The 26080-nt window shown below is 36.9% G+C and overlaps 1 pseudogene; it reads right to left on the minus strand.

Moving 5' to 3' along the window:
• Positions 1 to 15018: 15018 nt before the first annotated feature.
• On the minus strand, positions 15019 to 15140 carry LOC127686580 (uncharacterized; annotated as a pseudogene).
• Positions 15141 to 26080: the final 10940 nt, after the last annotated feature.

Genomic DNA, 26080 nt, shown 5'->3' on the forward strand with positions numbered 1-26080 from the left:
ATTCTGGGGCTCCATCTTAAATTATCCTTTGTACAATTTGGTACCCAACTCATGCTCTGTCTCTCCTTGCAAACTAGCCTTGCTATGGCATTTTTTACATCATTTAGTGGGATCACATTCTACTTTATTTTAGACAGAAAGAATAATAAAATTCTTCATCAGAACCACTATTTGATGTCTCAGATTCCATTCTCTTGCTTTGTACATGTTCCAGCCTTGGTATATTAACTTATTTTGTTCTCCTTCATCACCCAGTCTGTACAAGGCTGTCACCACTCTCCTAAAGCATACTCACTCCTTTATATCTTTGAATTTTACTTCTGATGATTCAACCAACAGCATACTTAAAATATTTAGAAAAATAAAAGTAACAATATAATAAAAGTAATGAAAATAAAACAGTATACAATTTTTCATACTGCACTTACCTTGTAGTAATTATTAGAAGACATCTTTATCTCATTTAAAATGTAGAGCAGGATGGACATTGATTGCATCCAAATATTAAATTATTATAATTTAAAGAAATTTATTGTGACGTATGTGAGCATCTACAGATTCATGTTTCTTCTGGAATGTTCTGGAACCAATTCCAAGTGAGTACCAAGAAGCAACTAGTTTCTACGTCACAGTATATGTCCTAATTTATCTTCCATGAGGTCCCCAATGGAGGAGCTAGAGAAAGGACCAAAGGAGCTGAGGGACCTTGCAGCCCCAGAGGAAGAATAACAATATGAACTAACTAGTAACCCCAGAGCTCCCAGGGACTAAGCCACCAACCAAAGAGTACACATGGAGGGACCCATGGCTCCAGCTGCATATGTAACAGAGGACAGCCTTGTTAGACATCAAAGGGAGGAGAGGCCCTTGGTCCTGAGATGGCTCAATGCCCCAGTATAGGGGAATGCCAGGACAGGGAAGCAAGAGTGGGTGGGTTGGTGAGCAGGGAAAGGGGGTGTGGGAGGGTGTTTTTGGAGGGGAAACCGGGAAAGGGAATAACATTTGAAATGTAAATAAAGAAAATATCTAATAAAAATTTTAAAAAATCAATATAGCCCATTTTGCAGTGGTAGCTTCCTATCTGGAGGGAATTTTTTCTCATGGGAGATTCGACAATCTCTAAACATGATTAACTTGCTATGTTTGAGTACAAGGGAGCAGGCATTTCAGATATCGAGTGAGTAAAAACTGGGAGTACTGCCTAGCATGGAGAACAGGCCCCTGAAATAATGAACTATTTGACTCCAGATGATAACAGAGCCAACATGGGCAAAACCTTCAATACCTTTCTATTCGACTGAGCATAAAGTAGTCAAAATGTCCTCCCTAGATCCTTGGTCATTTATAGTTCATCCAGCTCCATGTTTTCTCTTAGACTCTTTTCAACCACATTTCTATGCCCTGTGATTTCTCCCATCTTAAGATATTTGCATACGCACTAGAAAAACCTCATTTATTCTTAAAAGATTATCCATATACTATATTCCCTAGAGAACCTTTGCATGATATCGTCACTAGGACAATTCTTCTGAGTCCATTTATAAATCTGTAGAACGTCTATGTGATTCATTATGATTTGGCTCTCACAAGGATGGAGACTACAAATGTGGGTAGATGTGTTTCCTTCTGTCAGATACCACCTATAGCAAGCTTGGCTCAAAGCTCCTCTTTCTCAACTGTTTCATTTATTTATTTTTCCAAGCATGCATTTATGTGCTTATTTAAATGCAGAGTTTTACTCAAAGTAACTCAAGTGGAGCTCAGTGCATAAAAGAGATGAAAAGGGATTATGCCAGATCACTGCTTTGATTAGAGACAGCTCAGTGCAATCTCATCTAAGATACATTTTACCATTTGCCATGGTCCTGAAGAACATACATCAGGATGACAGCGTATGATGGCTGAGGCTCAGATACAGGCTTACTACAGTCACATGTGAGGTGTCACTGGCATCTCTTAACCTCAGTATACAACAGACTCTAGATACTGTGATTTTCACATTGAGAATATCAATATTATATGAGGCATTTTCATCACTGGCTGACATATTTGTTTCAACAATGTTACCAAGTCACACTTTTGTGTTTATACATAAAAATAATATTATTCTTTCAAGTCATCAATCCTGGTACATAGACTGTGTTCATCTTTCAATTCTCTCCCAAATTGTAATTTTTTTCTGAAAAAAACAATTTTGGTGTATTCATTTTCTCTTTGGCATAGCTGGCATCTGCTTTAGCATAATGCATCAATATGTGCTAGGAGCATTTGGATATTTAATAATTCATGGAAACATTAATATTAAAAGTAATGCTTTGAAAAATATAAACCTTTTTTCCTCCTTTCCCTTGTAAATGATTTAGTCCATTTAAAGTTCACAGTAATGAAGCCTGAATATCATATACTTTGAGAGTCTATAATAATAAAATAAATATTATATGAATACAGAAATTGAAGAAAAATATACTAACAGGTTCTTTTTCCAGTTGGTTTGTCTTTCCTAACAATGGAAATAAAACTGATTTTTCTATCTATGTGTTTATGTCTTTATTTGTTTGTTTGTTTGTTTGCTTTTTTAATTTTATGAAACTGTGAGTTTATTTTGGCCAAAGCTTCCAGATGGTTAGAGTCCATAATGATAGAGGTAAGATGGCAATGAGCAGCTGGATCAAGAATTTGGTTTGACCACACTTCATTGCCATATCAGTAAACAGAGAAAAAGTACAATCTGAGAAATATTTTAAAATTTTTAGACAGCTTGTTAACCTGACTCCTCCAGGACAACCTGTTTGTTTTTAATTAGATATTTTCTTTATTTAGATTTCAAATGTTATCCCCTTTCCTGGTTTCCTGGTTTCCCCCACAGGAATCCTCCTGTCTCATCTTCCCTCCCCCTGCATCTATGAGAATGCTCCCACGCCCACCTCCCTGCCCCTGGCATTCCCCGACACTTGGGCATCTAGACTTCACAGGACCAAGGACAACTTTTTTTTTAAGCAAACTTACTTCACTGTTTGAATGTCTCTTGTTTAGAAATGCAGCCTCTGGTTCAAACATATAAAAGATATTAAGTAGCTATTAAAATATTTTCAGTATATTTATTGATTTAAAATTATGGAATTTTGCTACTTAAATTGTGTTTGTTCATTTCCTACCTTCTGTAATATTAACTCTAGTTATTTAGCATGATGGTATGGGTGTGTTTGTTTATGTTACTCAATCTATAATATATGGAATGCTAGACTATATGCTTAAATAGTTTTTGTCTTTCAGGAACCTTTTATCACTACACATTTGATTACTACCTAAAAGAAGCAGTTTCATAATCTTTCTGAACTGACAAACTGTACTCACTATATTGTGGTTGAATGTGTCTATAATTCGGGAGCTCTGTAATTGCTGAGATTATCATTATAGGGTGAGCATGACATTAAGAAAACTCATTTCCTTCTGTCTTTAGCATATAATTTTGATATATGGCTATTTTCTGCAAGTCCCTCATTGACATTTCTCAGGCCCAGGAAGTTGCATCTATTAACATATATTACCGTGTATTGTGACTGTTATTTTCACTTTATGAGGAGGAGAGAACATATATATAAAAGTAAAGCTAATTCAGAAGTGGAACCAGGGGCATAGAAGTAAACTAAGCGTCAGATGTGTGTTTGCAGTTCTTGGCAAAGTTATCAAAATTTTCCCCAAAGCATATTGGAAAACATCACTCATACTGGAGACCCCCGCCCTCTATCAATCCTGCTTTCTAAACCCCTGAAAACCACATCTGTTCCCCACTGATAGCTTTTAAAATGTTTGCCTTTAATGTCTCCTAACAGGAAGTGGAAATTGGGCAAAGTCTGTGCTCACCAATGTTTGGGAGTCACCCTGGAAGCCATGCAGACAATTCCGTGAGAGACTCAGACCTGAAAAGTGAAGAAATATATTTGGATAAGATGTCACCCAAGAGCAGTCATAGCCCCAGCATGGAAGGTTAGCACCAACATCTTGATGTGTTTTCTGATACTGGATTCTATACAATATAAGTGCTTCATTTAAAAATTAACAAGAAAATTGATGGCATCATAGAGAATAAAAAATATTTAATTCAGAAATAGCAGCACTATATGATACTGCTACAATATCAATTAAAATATTTTTAGGTCAACATATATTTTCAATATTAGACTTTGAAACCATGAATTTACCATTATCTTCTTTTCCTTTTGTGAAATATAAAAATCGTATTTTTCTTTCTCTGTGTGAGTTATAAAAAATAAAATATATGTAACTGTCAGTGGCAAAATGAAACAGTAAATAACAATGTCCTGAGTATCTTTTTCAGACAATTAGATTAAATGTGTCTAATAAATTTGGAATAAAAAGAGACATGACATTGTCACATTGTGAGATGAAAATGCATAAATGTGATAAATGATTTACAAATGCTATTAAATATTATTAGCTCATATGTTAGCAACTGAACTACTAATATATTTTTGACAATGATAATAATTTATTTAAAAGTACAGTTGTTTATTACCAGTTATGATCAGACATTTTTATGTTCAGAATTTTTTTAGTCTTAGCCAAGTAATCCATAGTGTGGGTTTTGTAATAGTTATTAAAGAATGCAATTATTTTTGGTTTGAGACTGTTAACTGAAATATATGTAGCAAACTGTCTCACTTCTAGCTAACATGAGCAATGTTGACTCTTCTACATTGCAGTTTTGGAAGGCACATTGAGTAGTCCTTGAAATGTTTTGGATTGAAAGTGTTTCCTGTGAACCAGTCTATAAGCATTAGCTAGGATGTCATTAGAGATGCAGAGTTCTTGGGTTCACAGTAGTCCTACACAATCCTAAGCGGTTCTCATTAAACATTAAGAAGCTATTTTTTTTATGACAGTACAAACTGATCCTTAATATAAATTTACATGTGGCTCAGCCCATTTGATTTCATTTAGCTTAACTATGTAATTTAGGGTGGGCAGTGGCTGTGGGAAGAGGGAAGTTTGCTAATGATGTATGAGTCTTCAAATGCATATGAATTTGTGTCTCCATCTCTATTCATTCTAAGTTCATTTAGGTATAACCAAGTGATATCCTAAATCAATTAAGTATCAACCTTTAAGGCTTACCTCCTTATCTATTTAGGGTGTGATTAAACTTAGTCTGCACAAGGTTGAATGCAAGTGAAAGATAAGCCAAAAGATAGTCAGGGTCCAAAGGAAGACATTGAAGAATGTCTTCCCCAGGGTCTGATATTGTGAGCCTGTGGAGATCTTAGCATGGGGATGCAAAACTGAGGCTGACTAGCTGATGGAAGTTGTGAGACAGTAAATTCCACTCCCACCATCTGCTCCCCTTTGTATTCTTCAGTTCCCAAGCAAAGGTTTTCAGTAATACTTTGGTTTTATAGACTTAGAGATCGTATTCCCAGGATATTTATTATTTGGTGTCAAGCAAGACAAATCTGTGTTTAGTCTACAGGTTTATAATTCCATATGAATTTCACACAAGATATTTAAATCCCTCCACTCAAATTTCTGCCAGATCCATCTTCCTTCCTCCCATACCCAGTTTGTGCCCACCCACCCCCTCTTTTTTTAACCCATATAATCCAATTTATTTCACTAGAGTGTTGTTGACTTCCTAGGAGCAACTCTATTTTTAAAAATTTCTATTGATTATTTTGTTTATTTACATTTCAATGTTGCCCTCCCCTTTCCCCATGTCCCCTTCACAACTCCCCCCATTTAATCCCTCTTCCCCTTTGCCTCTATGAGGGTGCTTAATTATTTTATTTATTTACATGCCAAATGTTACCCCTCCCATTTTCCAATCACAGAGTTCTTCCCCACTCTCCTTAACCTCTGAAATGGTGCCCCCTGATATCCCCTGCTCCATGGGGCATCAAGTCACTACAGGATTAGGGAAATCCCCTGCCACTGAGACCAGAGAAGATAGTGTAACATCTGCAACATATGTGCCAAGGGCTGCAGACCAACTTGTGTATGCTCTTTGGTTTGTAGTTTAGTCTCTGGGAGCTCCAAAGGATTGAGTTAGTTCATTCTCTTGGTCTTCCTATGAGGTTGCCATTCCTTCAGTTCCTTCAGTCCTCCCCCTAATTCTTCCATAGGTCCATATGTGCATCTGTCTCAGTCAGCTGCTGGTAGAGCCTCTCACAGTACAGGCTTGCTAGGCTCCTATCTGCAAGTACAACATAGAATCAGCAATAATGTTAGGGCTTAGTGCCCACCTATGGGATGGGGACGGCTTCCAGTACTCAATGTGGGTGACATTAGCCAAAATGCCCAACAGTGGAGATATGAAACCTGAAGAGACAGTCTCAGACAGGGAGGTCCCCAGTGGAGGAATGAGGACCCCAACCCACCTTCAAATTTTTTGACCCAAAATTGTTCCTGTGTAAAAGATATGCAGGGGAAAATGGAAGGGAAACATTCTTGAAAAAAGAAAAAACAAAAACAAACAACAACAAAACAAAAGTCAAACAAATCCGATTACCTAGAAGCCATCAATTGGCAATAGCTGTTGAACTAGGACTGACACTTCAGGCCCAATTACCCTCTCCATGCTTGTATTTGAGTCTATAACTATCTTTTTGTTGGTGTTGTTAAATTTTCAAATATATTGACATAAACATTAAACATTGACTAAAGATTAAAAGTCAAAAAAGAAAAGAAATGTAATAGGATAAACACTGAAAATTTTATTTTGATTATCTTTTATCTGTGCTACAAAATAACCTCAAACTTAGATGTTACTATTTTTGAAAGAAAGAAATTTCTTTCACTATGAGATCTTTTGAATACTTCCTTGGTCCCCATATATCTGACTCTGAATGCGATGACTACAAATTATTTTCATATTTAAGTAGTTTATGTTGATTAGCCTGACTAAGCTTAACAAAACTACACTAACAGTGTATGGCCAATGATTCCTGTTGCAAAAACTTGTTTTATTCCAAGGACATAAGCATATTTGCCAGGATAGTATGAAAACTGACAGGTTTCAGAGTTTGACCAGTGTGAGTTAATCCAATGGAGCTGTTCTCAATCTGTAGGTCTCAACCACATTGGGAGAGAATGACCTTTTCACAATGGTAGTCTATCAGATATCATGTATATAAGGTATTTACATCATGATTCATAACAGTAGCAGAATTACAGTTTTGACATAGCAATGAAATCATTTTATGGTTCAGGATGACCACAGCATGAGGAACTGTGCTAAAAGGCCATGGCGTTAGGATCATTGAGAACCACTTCTCCAATGTTTTCACAAAGTGTTTAAACATTTAACTAATTAACCAGAAAAATGTCAAGTTGAATCAGTACTTACCTATTATTATTTCATAAACTTTTGTAATTATAATTACATAATCATATATAAGCATACATATAATACAATAGTGATATTGGATAGATCTTACAGTTTCAAATTTTAGTAAACAATATAATTGATAACTCCATCCAAGAATGATCAATACTTTTTTGGTTTAATTCCAAACATCTGTCCACCCAACTACAGGCCTTGGAAAGCACAGATGGGAACTTGTTCATTGCCCCCAACTTCTATGCTTAATAATCTACTCCTAGTTTCCCATGTGTATTGAATTTCCTTCACCATCTATTTGGTTTGTTCCACATTCCTCATGAACTAATGTCAAGCAAAGCTTGCATGTTGGTGCATTCCATTCATGCTTTCTCTAAGAGAAACCTAATCAGAAAATATTTGTAATGACTTAAAGAAGACTTAATAATTTTCAATAAAACTTCAAAAATCTGTAATTTCATGAATTTTGGTAATGATATAGATAAAACAATTAGAATACAGTATTTTTCCTGTATAAAATAAACATTTTTTTATTTTTACTTGTAAGATTACAATATAAGCCTTTGTCCTTTCCTGTGCCTCCTTTCAAACCCTCCCATGTATGCCTTCTTTCTTTCTTTCAAATTCATGGCCTCTTTTGCTATTAATTGTTGTTGCATGCATATATATGCATTTATATAGAAAGAGAGAGCAGATTGTATATATGTATATTTACTGGTAAGTATATTTAATATTACTCTTAGTAAGTTTTCAAAGCTGACCATTTGCTATTGAGTAACAAATTGGTATGTTCTTCCCTGGAGAAGACTGTTTCTCCCACCCCTGACCCACAATATTCCTCAGTTGCCTATGGCGCATTATGTAGGGTTGAGTCCTTTTGACCTTTGTCCCCATACACTTTGCCATGTCTGTGGTTTGTTGTCCTTGTCTGGCTAACATTTGGTCAGTCATGTTGGTGATGCTTTATGGGTTTAGTTTCTGATAGCACCGGGAGACACAATGTCACAGCAAATTCCCTGGTCCTCTGGTTCTTTGCATTCCCTCTTTTGCAATTATTCCTGAATCTTAGTTCCAGAAGCACTCTTTAGATGTATCCATTGGAACAGTGTTTCACATGTATACATTTTGATTGGCTGGGGCTTTCTATAGTAGTCTCTGACTGCTGGAAACGGGAAAAAATAAACAACTTCATAGAACATTCTTTAAAAAAAAAAAGTATCTTAAAAAATTGTTTCAAATTTCAAGTTTTCAAATGACCCAGCACATGTTTATTACTTGCTTTCTATTTCTAAATAATGGACATAGCCAACAAAGATATAGGAATATTGTGAGCACTACACGATACATACAATGCTCAGATATTTTAATGGATGTGTAATAATTGTAAAAGTTTACATCATGAACTTTGGTGCCTTTTATCATCTAGTCCATTTGTCATGTCCCTCTGTCTTGCACTGACACCCTTCTTCTGAAGAAGTCTACCTCCTCCCACCCTGTCCTCATTTTGTGTATGACCTATTAAGTTTAATTAGAACTTTTTGCCTGAGTGTGAATAGAAAATTAATTGCTGGAATAGGGGCAATTTATCTACGCCTATAGTATTGAATAAAATATTATTCCTTTGTCCATATATCATTAGCTCCCAGAGATCCGTGAAATTTCACAGATCATTCTAATATCCATTGAGTTGATCCTGTTGCTTGATACTCCCTGGTCAGATGTGAAAAAATAAAAGCCAATCCCAGTTGTATCACCAATAACAGCAAAGTGTAACTTCATGAAACAATGTGATTCGTGAGTTTGCTTATAGGAAACTCAACATGTTACATCAATAAAACCCCACACCATTGTACATGGAGACTCACAAGGCTGCAAGCCTAGAGCTCACTGTCCTTAGGGACTTTCACCATGGAGCCTCCTTCCTATGAGCAATTGTCTACTGCCTGTTAAACATAAGGTGAGGACTCATTAGTCTTGACTATTCAGTGAGCTTCCTGAAGCCTGTGAGTTTCATTCCCTTTCTGAGTCTTAAATAGCTTTTGACTTCATGAAATTCTTAGGCAAATGGATAGAACTAGAAAATATCATCCTGAGTGAGGTAACCCTGTCACAAAAGAGCACACACAGTATGCACTCACTGATAAGTAGATATTAGCCCCAAAGCTCAGAATATCCAAGATACAATTCCCAGAACATTTGAAGCTCAAAAAGGAAGACCAAAGTGTAGATGCATCAGCCCTTCTTAGGAGGAGGAACAAAGCACTCACTGGGAGATACTTGGAAGAAACAGAGGAGGGAGAGGGGGAAAAGGGGGAAGGATAAGGTATGGGAGGAGACAGGGATGATATACAGAGGGTAAGGAATTTGAGCAGAGGTATGTAGCAATGGAGGTTTGGGAACTGGGGGTCCAACCAGAAAGTCCCAGATGCCAGGAAAGCAAGAGGCTCCCATAGCCCTACAGTGATGAGAGTAGCTGAAATGCCCAACAAAGGGGAGGGAGAACCTGTAGAGATTATATCCAGAGTTGAGGCAAGGCCCCCAATTGGAGGATGGGGCCACCCACTCATCTCCAAGTTTTTAAACCAGAATTGCTCCTGACTAAAGGAAATACAGGGGAAAAGTGTAGAATAGAGATTAAAGGAAAGACCATCCAGAGACTGCCCCACCTGGGGATCCATCCCATATACAGACACCAAACCCAGACACTATTGCGGATGCCAAGAACTCCTTGCTGACAGGAGCCTGATATAGCTGTCTCCTGAGAGGTTCTGCCAGAGTCTGACAAATATAGATGCGCAGATGCTTGCAGCCAACCATTGGACTAAGAACAGGGACCCCTGTGGAGGAGTTAGAGAAAGGACTGAAGGAGTGGAAGGTTTTGCAACCCCATAGGAAGAACAACAATATAAGCCAACCAGACCCTCCCCAGAGCTCCCAGGGACTAAACCACCAACCAAAGAGTACCCATGGCTGCAACTGCATACTTAGCAGAGGATGTCCTTGTTGGCATCAGTAGGAAGAGAGGCCCTTGGTTCTTTTGAAAGCTTGATGCCCCAGTGTAGGGGAATGCCAGGGTGGGGAAGTGGGAGTGTGGGGGGGGAAGCATCCACATAGAAGCAGGGGGAGGGGAGTGGGATAGGTGGATTTGGAGAGGACTGAGAAAGGGGAAGACATTTGAAATATAAAGAAAATCGGCAACCAACAAATTGGGAAAAGATCTTCACCAATCCCACATCAGATAGAGGGCTAATAGCCAATATATATAAAGAACTCAAGAAGTTAGACTCCAGAAAACCAAACAACCCTATTAAAAAATGGGGTACATAGTTAAACAAAGAATTCTCACCTGAAGAACTTCGGATGGCGGAGAAGCATCTTAAAAAATGCTCAACTTCATTAGTCATTAGGGAAATGCAAATCAAAACAACCCTAAGATTTCATCTTACACCAGTCAGAATGGCTAAGATTAAAAATTCAGGAGACAGCAGGTGTTGGAGAGGGTGTGGAGAAAGAAGAACACTCCTCCACTGCTGGTGGGGTTGCAAATTGGTACAACCACTCTGGAAATCAGTCTGGCGGTTCCTCCGAAAACTGGGCACCTCACTTCCAGAAGATCCTGCTATACCACTCCTGGGCATATACCCAGAAGACTCCCCACCATGTAATAAGGATACATGTTCTACTATGTTCATAGCAGCCCTATTTATAATTGCCAGATGTTGGAAAGAACCCAGGTATCCCTCAACAGAAGAGTGGATGCAAAAAATGTGGTATATCTACACAATGGAGTACTATTCAGCCATTAGAAACAATGAATTCATGAAATTCTTAGGCAAATGGATGGAGCTAGAGAATATCATACTAAGTGAGGTAACCCAGACTCAAAAGGTGAATCATGGTATGCACTCACTATTAAGTGGATATTAACCTAGAAAACTGGAATACCCAAAACATAATCCACACATCAAATGAGGTACAAGAAGAAAGGAGGAGTGGCCCCTGGTTCTGGAAAGACTCAGTGAAACAGTACTCAGCAAAACCAGAACGGGGAAGTGGGAAGGGGTGGGTGGGAGGACAGGGGAAGAGAAGGGGGCTTACGGGACTTTCGGGGAGTGGGGGGGCTAGAAAAGGGGAAGTCATTTGAAATGTAAATAAATTATATCGAATAAAAAAAAGAAATAAAATATCCAATAAAATAATTTAGAAAGAAAGAAAGAAAGAAAGAAAGAAAGAAAGAAAGAAAGAAAGAAAGAAAGTAAGAAAAGATGAATGGATGAAAGGAAGAAAGGAAAGAGAAGGAAGAAAGGCAAGGGGGAAGGAAGGAGAGAAAGATCAGAAAGGAAAAGAAGAAAGAGAAGAGGTAGAGGAAGGAGAAAGAAGAAAAGAAGGTGGAGCTCTAAACGAATGTAGAAAATGCTGGCCATTCCATTCCATTTCATTCCAGTGGAGTCGTTTCCTCGCTGCTCTGAGACTATTCGCATGCTAAGTTTCAGATACACCCTCCAGTAAATAAATGTGTTTCATTTTGCTAAAGAAAAAAAAATGCTTCCTTTCTCAATGTACGCAGCAATGTTACAATTTGGAATAAATAGCTTCACAGTGGATACTACAAGTGGAAAATTCCACGCCTGACTTCTTGAGATGGGTTATAGTCATAAGATATGGATGAAAGTGTTTTGTAAAGCTACTTTCAATAGTATGTATAAAATTGTACATAAAACATAATGGAGTTTGTACCTGCATTTTGATCCTGTAACTAAGATGTCTCTTTATGTACATACAAATGTTCTGAAAGTCTAACAGATATTCCTAATCCAGAACACTTTTAGTCTCAAGTATTTCAGCAAGGGTACATAACTTGTGTTGTGATACTATAAAAATCTGTGTAGAATATCCTTTAGAGGTCTTCAATTCACAAGTGGAAGAGGACATAGTGCAAGTCTTAAAAACTAAAATTTTATCTGACAGTATGTAAGATAAAAATGATTCTATATTTTTATTGGTAGAAAGAGAGTAAAGAAAGACAGTGTCTCTGGGAGACTGAGAAAATCCCGTGGTTTACCTTAGCTTGGAAAACATTGGGATATCACCATCTGACAGAACAAATATTTATCACACAAACTGTCTAGATCAAATGATACACCAAATAGCATGTGTTATTAAATAATCTTCCTCAAACATATTACCTGGCATTATTTACAAGACAATTGCTTGCTTTTTACTTTTATTCTTTAAATAATAGTTTCAGTTTTAATCTTCTAAATCATCAGTATGAAATACTGACAGATATTCAAACTCACTAACTCAAGGCATTTGGTAGAAGCTTTGGGAATTACCTGATGGTTGCATTTCTCTTTACTCTACTTGATTACAGCTAAATTCTTTTTTATTCTTTTAATTGTCATTCATCTATGAACGATTTTTCCAATGAAATATTTCATTTTTGTCAAATTCCTTTTACTTTTTAAGTTGTGGGACTCTTCAAGTTACTAATATTTCTAAGACACTGAAGCAAAGAGGATTCTATTTTGTATCTTGTTTTTCATTTAAAAATCAGACATTTTAGAGTAGTACTGCTTGATAGGAATTTACTAAACAATAATAAGAGTAGTTTTCTGTTTCTATGTTAGTGGTAACCACTAGCCTATTGACTACAAGGCATTTGAGAAGCAGATCACACCCAGGTCACTTTGTGAATCCTGCAGATGTTCATACTGAGAGTGTGTGGTGCACACCAATAAAGGCCAACTTATTTCCAAGGGACTCACTGTTTATCTCCATTACTGAAGTTAACTCCTGGTTCTGCGTTCCAGCCTCATTCTCCCAGAAATAAGATTCAGACTCCAATTATATTTACAAATACCGTGGCCATATAGCTAGGCTCTACTCTGTGTAGATCATAACTGAAGATACCTATTTATTTTAACCTATATTTTGCTATGTGGTTGATTGCCAGAGCTCAGGGACCATGTGTCAATGCAAGTCAACAAACCACATTTAAAACAATCTTTGGGAGATGTTATAGCCCCCTTCTGGTTTATGAGCCTTTTCTTCAATGTCCTATTAGGATTTTTTATAATGGCTTGATCTGTCAGACCATATGCCATATCCAGAAGAGGCTTCATGCCATGAAACTATAAATTGTTACATTTTAATAGACATGTATATCTCATTATCATCACTTTTACTCTGCAAAGGCATTTCCAAAACAGCCATCATCTCTAAATGGGCAACCTCAGAATCCTCCCTGTCAGAACTCATGGCAGAAGTCCACTGAAACTCCAAACATGTATGTACCAATTGTATGATGTATCAACACATGGACATATCTCCATTCTCCAAACTCTATGTAATGAAACACACAATTTCACAGTGTGTCTTTCAGTTCGAATCAATAACCAGGATCTGGATTCTTAAATTCAATATATTGCATCTCTGTGGGCTGCCCTTCTAATTTCTCAAGCCCCCGAGGAACCTTCCTGTCTGGAACTACAGTTTTTAATGTTATTGTAAGTTCCAGATTGGATTCCTTTGAGGGTTCCCTATTTTGATTTGAAGATTCTTTCAAACTCTGTTTTATGGTCTCTAATCTCTTATCTAATTTCTCAGTGTCTTCTTTCTCCAAGTATCTTTTATTCTGATCTCTCCCAAAGAGGACATACAAAATGGTAATCATTGTAAAAATAGACATTTGTATGCGGATAAAGGAATCAAAATCCTAAAGAGTCCAGATGCAGAGTGTTATTGTGATTCCATCCATCATATATATATACATACACACACATACACATACTTTTCTTTTTGATTTCAAAATTTCTCTCTAAGGACATTATTTTCTTATATTTAAATTAAATATTTCTCTCTATAATTTTTTTATATTTTCCTTCCCTTTTCTTTTAATTGTTCTTTAAATTCAATACCTCATTCGTTAGACTCATGGGACCTTTTAGTTTGCACCTCGTGCTGTGCTAGCAGTTCACCCAGCTGTTCAGCTAGCTCAGGGCTCCTGTTCGGCCTTTTGCCAGTCTTAGCCAGGCCTCTCCAACTTGCCCTTCTTCTGAGCAGCTTTAGGCCGTCATCCCCAGACATCCCCAATAGTCTTTGGCCCATGTGTTCTGCCATGCTTGTTTGGGCCAGAACCTCTCATCAGACAGAGGACTAGAAACTCAGTAGGCCCAGACTAGGCTGCTGTTCTCCATAGGCATCAGTACAAGCGGTGTTTTCCAGAACAACTTGTAGCCCTTGGGAGAGCAGCAGCCTCTCTTTCTATCAGCATGGAGCAAGTGCTCCTTCACAAGCAGTAGTAACTTGAAAGCCATGTTTTAGGGGAAGGTTTTGGGTTATATCTTTATTCCAGTAACTTATCGCAGATAGTTTGGTTTTATGCCTGGTGTAAGGTGAGCCAAGATGAAGTATAACCAATATAAACTTATCCCAAACTAGCTTAAAAATAAATAAGACTCAGTCTCTGGTCATTTTATTTAGCTTTGACTATTACTGGTGGGTAGCCCCTAAGCAGAATAGTGCTAGTTGACCATCTCGTTTCCTTTACATGAAAATATGCATTTAAAAAAGTTTATGTAAGCAAGTAGAAAGAGAATGCATCAGTAAAATAGATAAATGAGTAGCAGCAATCAATATATTAAAACGTTGTTTCAAGTCTCTGTGACAGGTTAGCTATTTTTTAGGTAAGGATACGCTCTGTAATAGACATAACCTCTCTCATCTCTGCCTCCTACTAACACAACGTGACACAGTAGCCATACCTGGAATGGCTAGGGGCAGCCCACAGTTATTTTTTTAATAAAGATGTGATGTTATTAGTTTTCATGTACCCTTTTACTCATTTTCACTTAACTTTGTTAATCTTCAGTATTTAGAAAATCATTTTCTTTCAGATCTACAGAGAGTCACAGGATCAAAACAAATAAACTGTAGAATTGGTGTCATAGAGAAATGATTGACAGTGGATATTACTTTCTATGATAAAACCACTGGGTTTTTAGTGCATTGCAAATGGAACTCAGAGAAAATGATCTTTTCTTAGTTTTATATTTATGAAAGACAATAGAGAAGAGACTGGTATAGAAATTGAATAGAAAAAGAAAGAGAAACAAAAGCATGTGGGCACAATGATGAGAGGCAGAATTGGATTCTCAAGGGTAGTGAGGAATAGCCTGTGAATAGCCAGTGATGTCACCTGAGACCATGACATGGTCTTGGCCTGTGCTGCTACAAGGAGCCCCATATGGGCCTGCAGCAGCAAGGGTGTGTTGCCACCCAAAGGCAAGCAGATGTCCCTATTCTGGCCTGCTAACAGTGACATGTTGATGTCTGTGGGCTGTGCATTTCTGGTCCCACCTCTCATATGGGTATCATGGGAGAGTTGGTCATGGGAGAGGCACGAGGGCAGGAGAACTGACACAGCCTCTAGACAGCTGCAGTACACAGGAGAGGGCCATCGTACTGTGTGAGTAGCAAGTAACCCAGCACTAAGGACATGGGCATGGGAGAGTTAGCCTTACCACTTGTCTCCTGTGAGATGGTATATTGGAGGAAGAGATACCACTCCCCCCAGTTGATCCTTACCACCTGCAGCAGGCAGGAGACCTGGCCCCAGGGTCATGAGAACAGGGAAATTGGCCCTGTCCTCATCAGCTATAGCAGTTGGATGATGAGGGTATAGGCAAGCCAGCCATCATGGTAGTGTTGGCCCAGCAACTCGTCTGCAGTGCAGAGGCATGGTGAGGTAAAGATGTCCTTCCCAATCCTTGACCCTTACCTCTTATGACAGGCAGGAGAGCTGGCCCTGCACCCCACTCGGGCAGCAGCATGGTAGAGCTTGCCCTGGATGTGAGGATTGCAGATTAGCCTGTCAGAAGGCAGGAGCATAGACGAGCAAGCCCTGCTTCTTCTCTGTGGTGAGGTGGCATACAATATGGAGAGATGCTGTCCCCAGGTCACAAGAGTCGGGGAACTAGCTATCTCCTTCACCATCTGTAACACTTGGGATAAAGGAGCCTGTACCTCACCTGAGCCGTAAGGTAAAGCTGGCTCTGCTTGTGGATGTTGCTGGCAAGCCCACCCTGAGGGCGTGAGAGCTGAAGGGATGATAGACTAACCAGTTCAGATGCCTCTCAGGCTCAGTTCCAGGGCTTTGGATTGATCCCATCCCAACATCTACCGCATTGATGACCAGCTGAAGTACATGAAGGGCTGGTCCTACAGATCCAAAACCACAGGATCTCTATGACACAGGGTAACAACAGGATATCTGAGAGGAGTCCCAGTAAGGTTCCAATACTGATAGAGCAGCAGAAGCCAGGGGCCTAGTACCAGACCAAAGACTCATTGCAATGAACATTTACAAGCAAAAAAGTGGGAACAAAATGGTACACTGTGGGACATGAGACACAGTACAGCATCTACAGTGAGGGTTTTATTCCCCTGTTAGGAGTAGGTGCTGCAGTGATATAGGGGAAGATGAGTAAGATGGGATGCATGGTGTGAAATTCACAAAGAACCCATAAAAAATGTGAGTGTGGGATATCTCTGACTCTTTTGTCTGCTCTTGAGACCCTTGTCTTCCTGCTGGGTTGCCTCATCCAGCCTTGACTCATATCAAACCCTCATAGGTTTGTGCCTGGTCTTATTATAACTTGTTTTGCCCTGTTTGGTTGCTATTCCTGGGATACCTAATCTTTTCTGAAGGGGCAGGAATGAGGTGTAGATCTGGAGGAGAGGGGCTGCAGGGTGGAGGGAACTGCGAGGAGAGGAAGAAGGAGAAACTGAAGTTTGGATGTAGTATATGAAAGATAAACAACTAAATAACCATGAACCAATGAGTGAATGAGTGGATGAAGGAATGCTTCTGCTGGAAGCTTATAAATAAGTCAGACACTGAGTCATAGAGCAACTTGAGGCAAGATCACTGGCAGCATGTATTAAACTCTGATTCCCTCCCCTCAAAACTACTTGGAGCACAGGCTTTGAGATACCATTAATGCATATAGTATAGTTGACCAAAGACTCCCTGCCTCCAATACTAATCTCAGGATATCTTCCTTAGCACTCATCTTCTGGTGCAGATCCCAGGTAGTTTCCTGCTTTCTTTTTAAATCCACATCACAGAGAGTTCAATAAAAAATATAGTAAGTGTATCCTACAAAATAAAGGTTGTATTTCCTGTTAGTAGCCACTTCCAATTGCTTTGCTGGCAGTTTGGTTTATTTCTGTCCTTTCTTTTTTCCTCTTTGCTGGTTCGGAAGATGGAACCCAGGGCTCCAGGCATGCAAGGCAAGCTCTCCAACCACTGAGTCCAGCCTTCTTCATGTTTCCATAAAGTCAATTCACCCGTGGTTTTTCATAACTTTCCTACATTCTTTCTAGTCATTATCATATGTACTCAGCGAGTGAATACAAATTTCAGAATGAAATCATGAACCCAGTCAGAAGGGTCAGCTAAGAGCTGGCTATTCTGAGGAACAGGTAATGCAGGGACTATTCATAAAATATTCACATGGTAACCACAAGTCAGTGCTTTGGAATGCTGGAAAATGTCCACTGGTTAATAATCAAAACCCAGGAATTCATACTGGGCATGTCCAAGGTCATACTTAATTTTAAAACATGATGCCATCCCAACAGGGGAACACCAAATATAAATATCCTTTGAAACTATTCGAGCTTGAAGTTTGAAAGAACTAAATACATTTTCAACATTCTGATAGAAGAATTAAAAAAGCATACATATTTATTGTGGAGAATGATTTGAGCACACTACTGTTTGTCCATCAACTTACCATTCATTAATAAAATAAAATTTAGCTATATGTGTCAGATACTATAAGTGCCAGATACTATAAGTGTTTTGAATATTAGTGACTAAAAATGAAGGAAAATAAACTGCCCCTTATGTAACTTCTATTTTAAACAGGGCTACACACACAATGGATAATAGTATTAAGAATGAAAGAAACTATATATCAAAATAATACAAATAAAAAGGAAAGAAACTAGGAACAGGGAGAAGAGGCAGAGTGGAGTCTTGTCATTATTAAAATTAGGATGTTAGGATCAACCATAGTGGAGAAGGATATTTCAGCAAAGGCTTAAATAAAATATTTTGTCTTTGTACATTTAAAAATATAAATATGAAAATTCATATGCTGTTAAAGATAGATTGGAAGAAAAGTCTGAATGACCAATTCCCTAGAACTGGATTGAGTTTATTGTTGAGTTTCTATGCAGTCATTTGAGCATAGAGCAAACATAGTGTAAGATCCTTATATCAACAACTGTTCCTTACAGAAAGTGTGTGAAACCCTTCCTTTTGTGGTTTTCCACTATGCATCATGATCTATGGAATATGGTACAGTCCTGCCATAAAGAAACCCCATTGGTATAAGACAGAAGAGAGCAAGGGCTTCAGGCAGAATCACAGAGCTGGCTGAAGATTTAGAAGGCACACATGGGGACCACACCAGAGTTTGCTATTCTAGGCATGCTTACATGAGAATTGCATTGCCTAATAGTTTTGAAATTAGAATGTCAGTACAAAGGTGAAACCCAAGATGTCTGTATCTTAAAGTGAATTCATGACTCCATGAGGTTACTCAGACTGGTCCATGTGACTACCAGTGCTCCAAAATAATGGAACAGGAGAGGCCTACCAGTATAGTTGATCTTACAGAGAAGTTCAAGGAGAGATATTAATGATGCAAAACTGGCAAGACTGAGTTTAAGAGAAGAAATAAAAGACAGAAAGAAAATCTAGTTATGAAAGATTAAGAAACAGCTAAAAACACTTGCTACTCTGATGTTAGAAAGATGAGAAGGATTCAAAGTAAGACATAGAAAAGGGGAAAAATAAAAAACAAATAGAAAAAGAAATGGAAAAGTAAGTGAAAGATAGAGCCTTTCTGCAAAGACTTAGAGAAGTAGCTATAATCCAGACAGCAAAGAACTGTGGGCAAAGGTAGTGATACACAGCTGCAACCCCTGATCTTAGGAGGTGGAAACAGAAAAGGTCTCCTCCTCTACTACATAGCACGTTTGAGGCTATCCAGGCTAGAAAAGAAAAGGGAAAATTAAATTAAATTAAAAGTAATATTGGAAACAAACACTAGCAAAATGCATAAACTTAGCAAACATGTATTGAGTGTGTTCTTATCTCTGTGCTGGGGTGATAAGTATATGAAGACAAATATCGTATCCACAAGCAAGTTATTACTTACAAAAGCAAATAGCAAGCAATTTATACCACAAGAAAGAGTAATAGGAGCACCCTACTATCAATGGACTCAGAGACATTAGAGGAAATTGACTGGAGAAGGGTACACATGTCCTTGACATGTGCATGAGAACAAATGAAGGACAAAGAAGAGGAGGAGGAGGAGGAGGAGGAGGAGGAGGAGGAGGAGGAAGAGAAGGAAGAAGAGGATGAAGAGGAAGAGGAGAAAGAGGAGGAGGAGGAGAAATTAGTGAGTAGAAAGAAGAATTAAAAAAGGAAACCAAATCTAGATAGATCCTGTAATGTAATGGAGTAACATCAAACATGAAGAACTGGGTAAAATAGGAATCCTAAATTTCTGAGGCTTAATTGCACATTTCAATAAATATTCATGTAGCTTAATGAGCTATATAGTCAGGGTAGGTAGGCACTGGATTCTAAGCTAAAGGTGAAGTAATTAAGGCTGTGGTTAATTAAACTCCACTGCTAAATGAATAATACTAGACTGTGTAAAATGACTATCTCAGTGTTTTCTAAGTTAATCATAATGTATATCGATATATATTAGCAATTTTTAAGAATTGAAGAAGAATATTTTGACTTTCTCATCATGGCTAAAAACATTACTACTGTAAAACAATATTCCATTTTAAGCATTTTAGATAGGCAGATTGTATAAAAATTGTTACATGTGTTTGCTAATTAATCATGTTGAGTTATAAACTCAATTTTAAAACCTTTGAAGTTTTTAAATTATTTTCCACAGTTATGTCAAATGGTTTGGTTAAAATGCCTATTTTCACAATCAGTTTCTGAGCATTTGGTGTTCAGTGTATACTACTTGAAACTAGATGCCATTATAAATATTCTGTTCTGAACAAATGTCATGATTCTGGTTAAATTAGTTTCACATGCTTTTAAAATTATGTGGTAAGAGTAATAACACACCAATAAAGATGAAAACCCAAAAATTAGAGCTGGAGCCTTCCACTTTGTGAAGTTATGTTTACAGAGTCATGTGCTTTTACATCTATAAATATGGAGGTAGAGCTAAAATAATTTCCTATGAATAAATCTTGCATGTCTCCAAGCTGATGAAACAGTGTATGTGAACGCAATTAGAAGAGTACATGAAGTCCCAGGCAGAGGTGCTTAGCACTTGTGTGAACAATAGCACATCTCCATGTTGGCTGTGACAGAATGCCATATCCACAGACTTAAAATTGCCTTACAAAATTAATGTCTTGCCAAATGGAACAGGAAATTTATTCAGTTGGTAGGTTAACTGATGTAATATTCAGTTCTTGTAGCCTAGATAGTTGTATATTTACTACTGAATAAATATTTATTTCTCAAAGACATGAAAGAACAACCAATTTTCATAATTATCAAGGAATAACTTGGTACACATCACCTTCAAACCCATTTTGTATCATTGTTTCTCAATGATAAAAAAACACTATTTAAATATCTTCACTGGCCAGCCTTAATAATGGTATACTGCTTTTTCAGAATATCACATTTTGTAGTCCATGGCTTTAAGATATATTCAAAATAGAGAGTTACTTAAAATTTTTAACTTTCCTTCCAATTTCACATGGAACAATTTAGATTAAAAACTTTTTTAAAAAAGAAGAGAAGGTTAAATATACATTTCATGAATAAATTTGAGAACTCTGGTAAGCATAAATAGATACTATGTTTCAAATAGAATGTGTATCAATTGATTTTTTTCTAAGAATTTGGTAATTCTTTTCTGCATATATATAGCAATAAACTTTTATTTTCAATATTTAGCAATCATGCTATTCCATAGAGTGTTCTGTTACCCCCATCCAAATAGCTATTTTTTAAACAGAAAAATAATGAAAACTGTGAGCAATTTCATTTTCTGTATTTGAAGATATAAAACAAAGTTGTAGCTTTTTTTGCCTACCGTCATTCCTCTTCGAAGGTTCTAGCTTTTTGTAAATAGTGCAAGTTTTAAATCGCGAACAAACAGAGGGTAGAAAAGGGAATTGAGCAGCCCTATTTATAATTGCCATATGCTGGAAAGAACCCAGGTATCCCTCAACAGAAGAGTGGATGCAAAAAATGTGGTATATCTACACAATGGAGTACTATTCAGCCATTAGAAACAATGAATTCATGAAATTCTTAGGCAAATGGATGGAGCTAGAGAACATCATACTAAGTGAGGTAACCCAGACTCAAAAGGTGAATCATGGTATGCACTCACTAATAAGTGGATATTAACCTAGAAAACTGGAATACCCAAAACATAATCCACACATCAAATGAGATACAAGAAGAAAGGAGGAGTGGCCCCTGGTTCTGGAAAGACTCAGTGAAACAGTATTTGGCAAAACCAGAACGGGGAAGTGGGAAGGGGTGGGTGGGAGGACAGGGGAAGAGAAGGGGGTTTGCGGGACTTTCGGGGAGGGGGGCTAGAAAAGGGAAAATCATTTGAAATGTAAATAAATTATATCAAATAAAAAAAATTAAAAAAAAAAAAAGATGTATATCCAAAGGCTCCAGAGCAGAGGGTCAGGGGAGGTATGGATTGTGAACACTTGCAACTTGAGGAACGAAATGTTTGATAAATATGGAAAATATAAACTAATACAAATTCTAGAGGAGCAAATAGAGGAAGAGAAAGGCATGGATTTATCCAAAAGGCAAGTTTTTTAAAAAAGCCTAGAGTTGAAGACTGTGCAATGTTAAAATCAAGAGTTCTAGTGTCTTTTTTTTTTTTTTTTTTTTTTTTTTTTTTTTTTGGTTTGTTTTTTTGAGTAGCCCTGGCTGTCCTGGAACTCACTCTGTAGACCAGACTGGCCTCGAACTCAGAAAACCACCTGCCTCTGCCTCGCAAGTGCTGGGATTAAAGGCGTGTGCCACCACTGCCCAACGAGTTCTGTTGTCCTGATGATTAAGGAAAGCACATGTGGACAGAGGATGGATGAGGAAGGGAGGGAATGATAGCCTTCATTAGTCTACACAGCAATGGGACTTTCTAGTAGCTTCCCGGCATGAAGGAAACAGCATTCTGTCACAGATGTGTGTCAAGCCGAAGGATTGATGGTGAAAACCATAGACTGATTGTTAAAAGAAAGCTGTGTCAATGTCCTCTAGAGATCTAATATGTGGGGAATTTCATGAAAGTGTACATGGGCAGAAACACACACACACACACACACAATCCCAAATGTAGAAAATGATTTAAAATTTGTGATTGCAGATTTTCTCACCAGTTAGTCATACTCCAGACACATTTTCACAAGTTGTTGCTGAGAGATTAAACAGTGTCCACCCAGTTAGCAGACCCTGATTTCTCGTGTTCTCTACTCTGCGCATGCTTTCCATTTTCTTGGTTTAATCTGTGTGCTTCTGCTGCATAAAGAATGACTGAGTGTGAAGGTTTCCCTGAGTTCTGTAAGTGAGTGAGTGGTCTCAAGGGAATCTTGAGGACCTCAAACTCAAGGGTTTGAGCAAGAACCAAAATTTCCAGTGGCAACGTGAAATGCAGAAGTCATGTGTCCAGCCTCTGTTCTTATGTGATTATATTGTTCTTTGAAAAAGAGAAAATGATATTTTGCTTTGATAAAATATTAATGTTTCTAAATTAACAAATAAAATATTTAAGTAAAATAATTTTTAAACTATTAAAGGGGAACAAAAAACTTTAAATAATTTAAAGGAAAGTCAAAAAGAGAACAAATCCACATAGTAGTCAAGTGTCTATAATATAAAAATAGATAGCTGAAATTTTTTTAAATTGATCATATTCCTTATAAATATTTGTGCTAACTTTTTACCAGTATGATTATTAAAATGTTCTTTAAAAATAGCCTATAATAGACACTCTAAAATTTGAAATGTAGTACAAAGGTAGGAAGACTGAACAAGCAAATATAAATCAACAAGTTAAAGTTTTCTATTCAAACTTAAGACCTGTTCTATAAGACGGAACACTTGCCTGGTACTGTAAAACTATCCAACTACCCAGAGCTTGTGAAGTCGTGGAGGAGAACATAACACTGTTAATGTCTGAAACCAGAACAATCCTTAACTACCTAATTAATATTTGTCCTCATGTCCACAGATTACTGTAGTTCTTACTCCTCACCAAGGGCACTTCTTTTTTGCATCACATAAGCACCACTGCAGAAAATGGCAACCAATCAAACTGAAGAGTTGTGGAGCTTAGTGCCAATAGATATATCTATAACACAACTCCTGTACTTCAGGCTCAGGGGTCATTGTTTACGAAAGAGCAGAAAAAAATGTAAGATCAAGGAGGGTTTTGTGAAACTGTTCTCCCCCCAGAATGTCAAAAGCTGCATCCATAAATTCACACCTACATGGCTGCCTATATAGGACCAAAGCAAGAAAGGTATCAATAAATATGTTAATATGGATTGGGCGGAAGATCCAGGGACCTAAAATGTAGAAAAAGAACTTCAGGTAAACAAGAAACAAGAAATGCTGATAGCAGACAATGTAATCTTCCCCAGGGAATTTATACAGACTAAGAAATTTTTATTTATGTATTTAGAAACACACACATATAATTAAAGAATTAAAAATATACTGTCCATGAATTTAAAAGAGAGGCTGTATTCATTGGAAGGTTGAAAGGGAGGAAAGGCAAGAATGAAATGTTATAACTATATGATAATCTCAAAAAGTAAAGAAATTTATTTAATAAATAAAAAAGTAAATCACCATGTAGTATCAGGAAACAAATAGATGAAGCCAAACAAAAATTTACAAGATAACAACTTTAAAAGTAATCAAGAAACTATATTTGTAAACTTGCTTTCAATCTCAAAATACATAAAACCAATAAAAACTTTTGATAAAATTATAAAAATTGTGACAAAATGATTCAAAGATTTTAGATATACTTCAATAAGTAATTTATCTAGGAAGTAGAAGCAGGTACATATAATCCTGAAGAAACATCCTAGAGTTATGTAAACTGACTACATTTTAGGATATTGGCTCCCAGAATAAGCATGTGACAGAATCTTCTGGAAGCCTGTTGTGTTCCCTTCCACTTCTGAAGACATCGAGTAATAAGTATTAAATAATATCCAAAGTTTTCATTTTGCTCAAGTCTAAGATGATAATTAACTAGGCTAGACCTGTTTATGAACTATTATTAAAGACTGTATGGAAATTCTCACATATTTTGATTGTTATTCAGAACACATAGTAATTAAATACTATAGAAGATCCTTGATATAAACTATATTTGCAAATGTTTAAAAAATATTTCTTTCCTGGAAATAACATGGGTCATAATTTTTTAAATTATCCAGCCATTAAGTACCAAAAATATTAATTAATGTTCATATGACTAATTGTTTAAAAGGTAGAGGATATTTACTGAGTAAGTTTTAGATATATAATGAAAGTACAAACTTAGCAAGGCCGGAAGTATAGAAGCTATTTCTCTGTTTATCTTAATAGCTAGAGTTTTGACTTCAGAGATGAATGCATGAAATTTATTTAGGATGCTAGGCTCTGAGCTCATGTAGAATGAGGAGCTGAATCAGTAACAAGTTAAAAAGCTGAAAAGTTCAATGAGCTGTGAGTGAACCAGAGATAGACTAAACATATGGATATGTCAAACACTTGGCTGAAATAATCAGAAATAATTTTATCTCTAAGTAATTCTTAGTAAAGACTAGTGGCTTTCAACCAAAACCCACTCAGAATTGAGGTATTGGAAAGATACCTGTCCATTCCTGAATTTGTAATAATTTCATTAAATGGATGAAAACAGCAACCTAGGAAGACTCTCTGTAGGAATAAAACTAAGGTATCATAATATCCCTGAGATTAGTAATTAGAACTTGAAGTGAACAACATAACTTCTCTTTGAGTATACATAAAACTCATTTCATATGGTTTTAAAGTTCACATAGTTTTAATATAAAAACTCAAACCTCAATACTGTAATAAATAATGGGAGAAACCAGCTGAAAATGATGTTCTTTGTAGAGTATTTATAAGCAATTCTAAAAAAAGAAACTCCAAAGTGATAATAGAAGAATAAATTACCATAAACACATTTAAGCTTCTGGTCCCTGAACAATATATTTATTATTAAGAGACTACAAAAATAGAAAGAATAAGTTTTCCAATATTTATAAACATCAACATAGCAATATGTTACTATCAAAGAAATTGAATATAAAGTTAGGTAATGATTAAAAATCAACTCAAAATTAGAAACATAAAATTCATATGAAAATGTGAATAGCACTATCAATAATTAAAGCAATAAACATTACCATAATGTTCAGATGACTTTCTCACTTGAAGAGCAACGACAAAGGAGTATTTAATAATGTGTGGTTGTGGAATCATTACAGAAATGCCTTTGTACTGGTGCAAAAATAGGAAAATCTCTTGGGAGATATCAATTTAATTAATATTCAAAATGCCATTCAATTGCACATACGACTTTCATCTATTTAGCTAAA

Source organism: Apodemus sylvaticus, chromosome 5 (genome assembly GCF_947179515.1).
Source record: "Apodemus sylvaticus chromosome 5, mApoSyl1.1, whole genome shotgun sequence".
In the NCBI taxonomy this organism is placed as follows: domain Eukaryota; kingdom Metazoa; phylum Chordata; class Mammalia; order Rodentia; family Muridae; genus Apodemus; species Apodemus sylvaticus.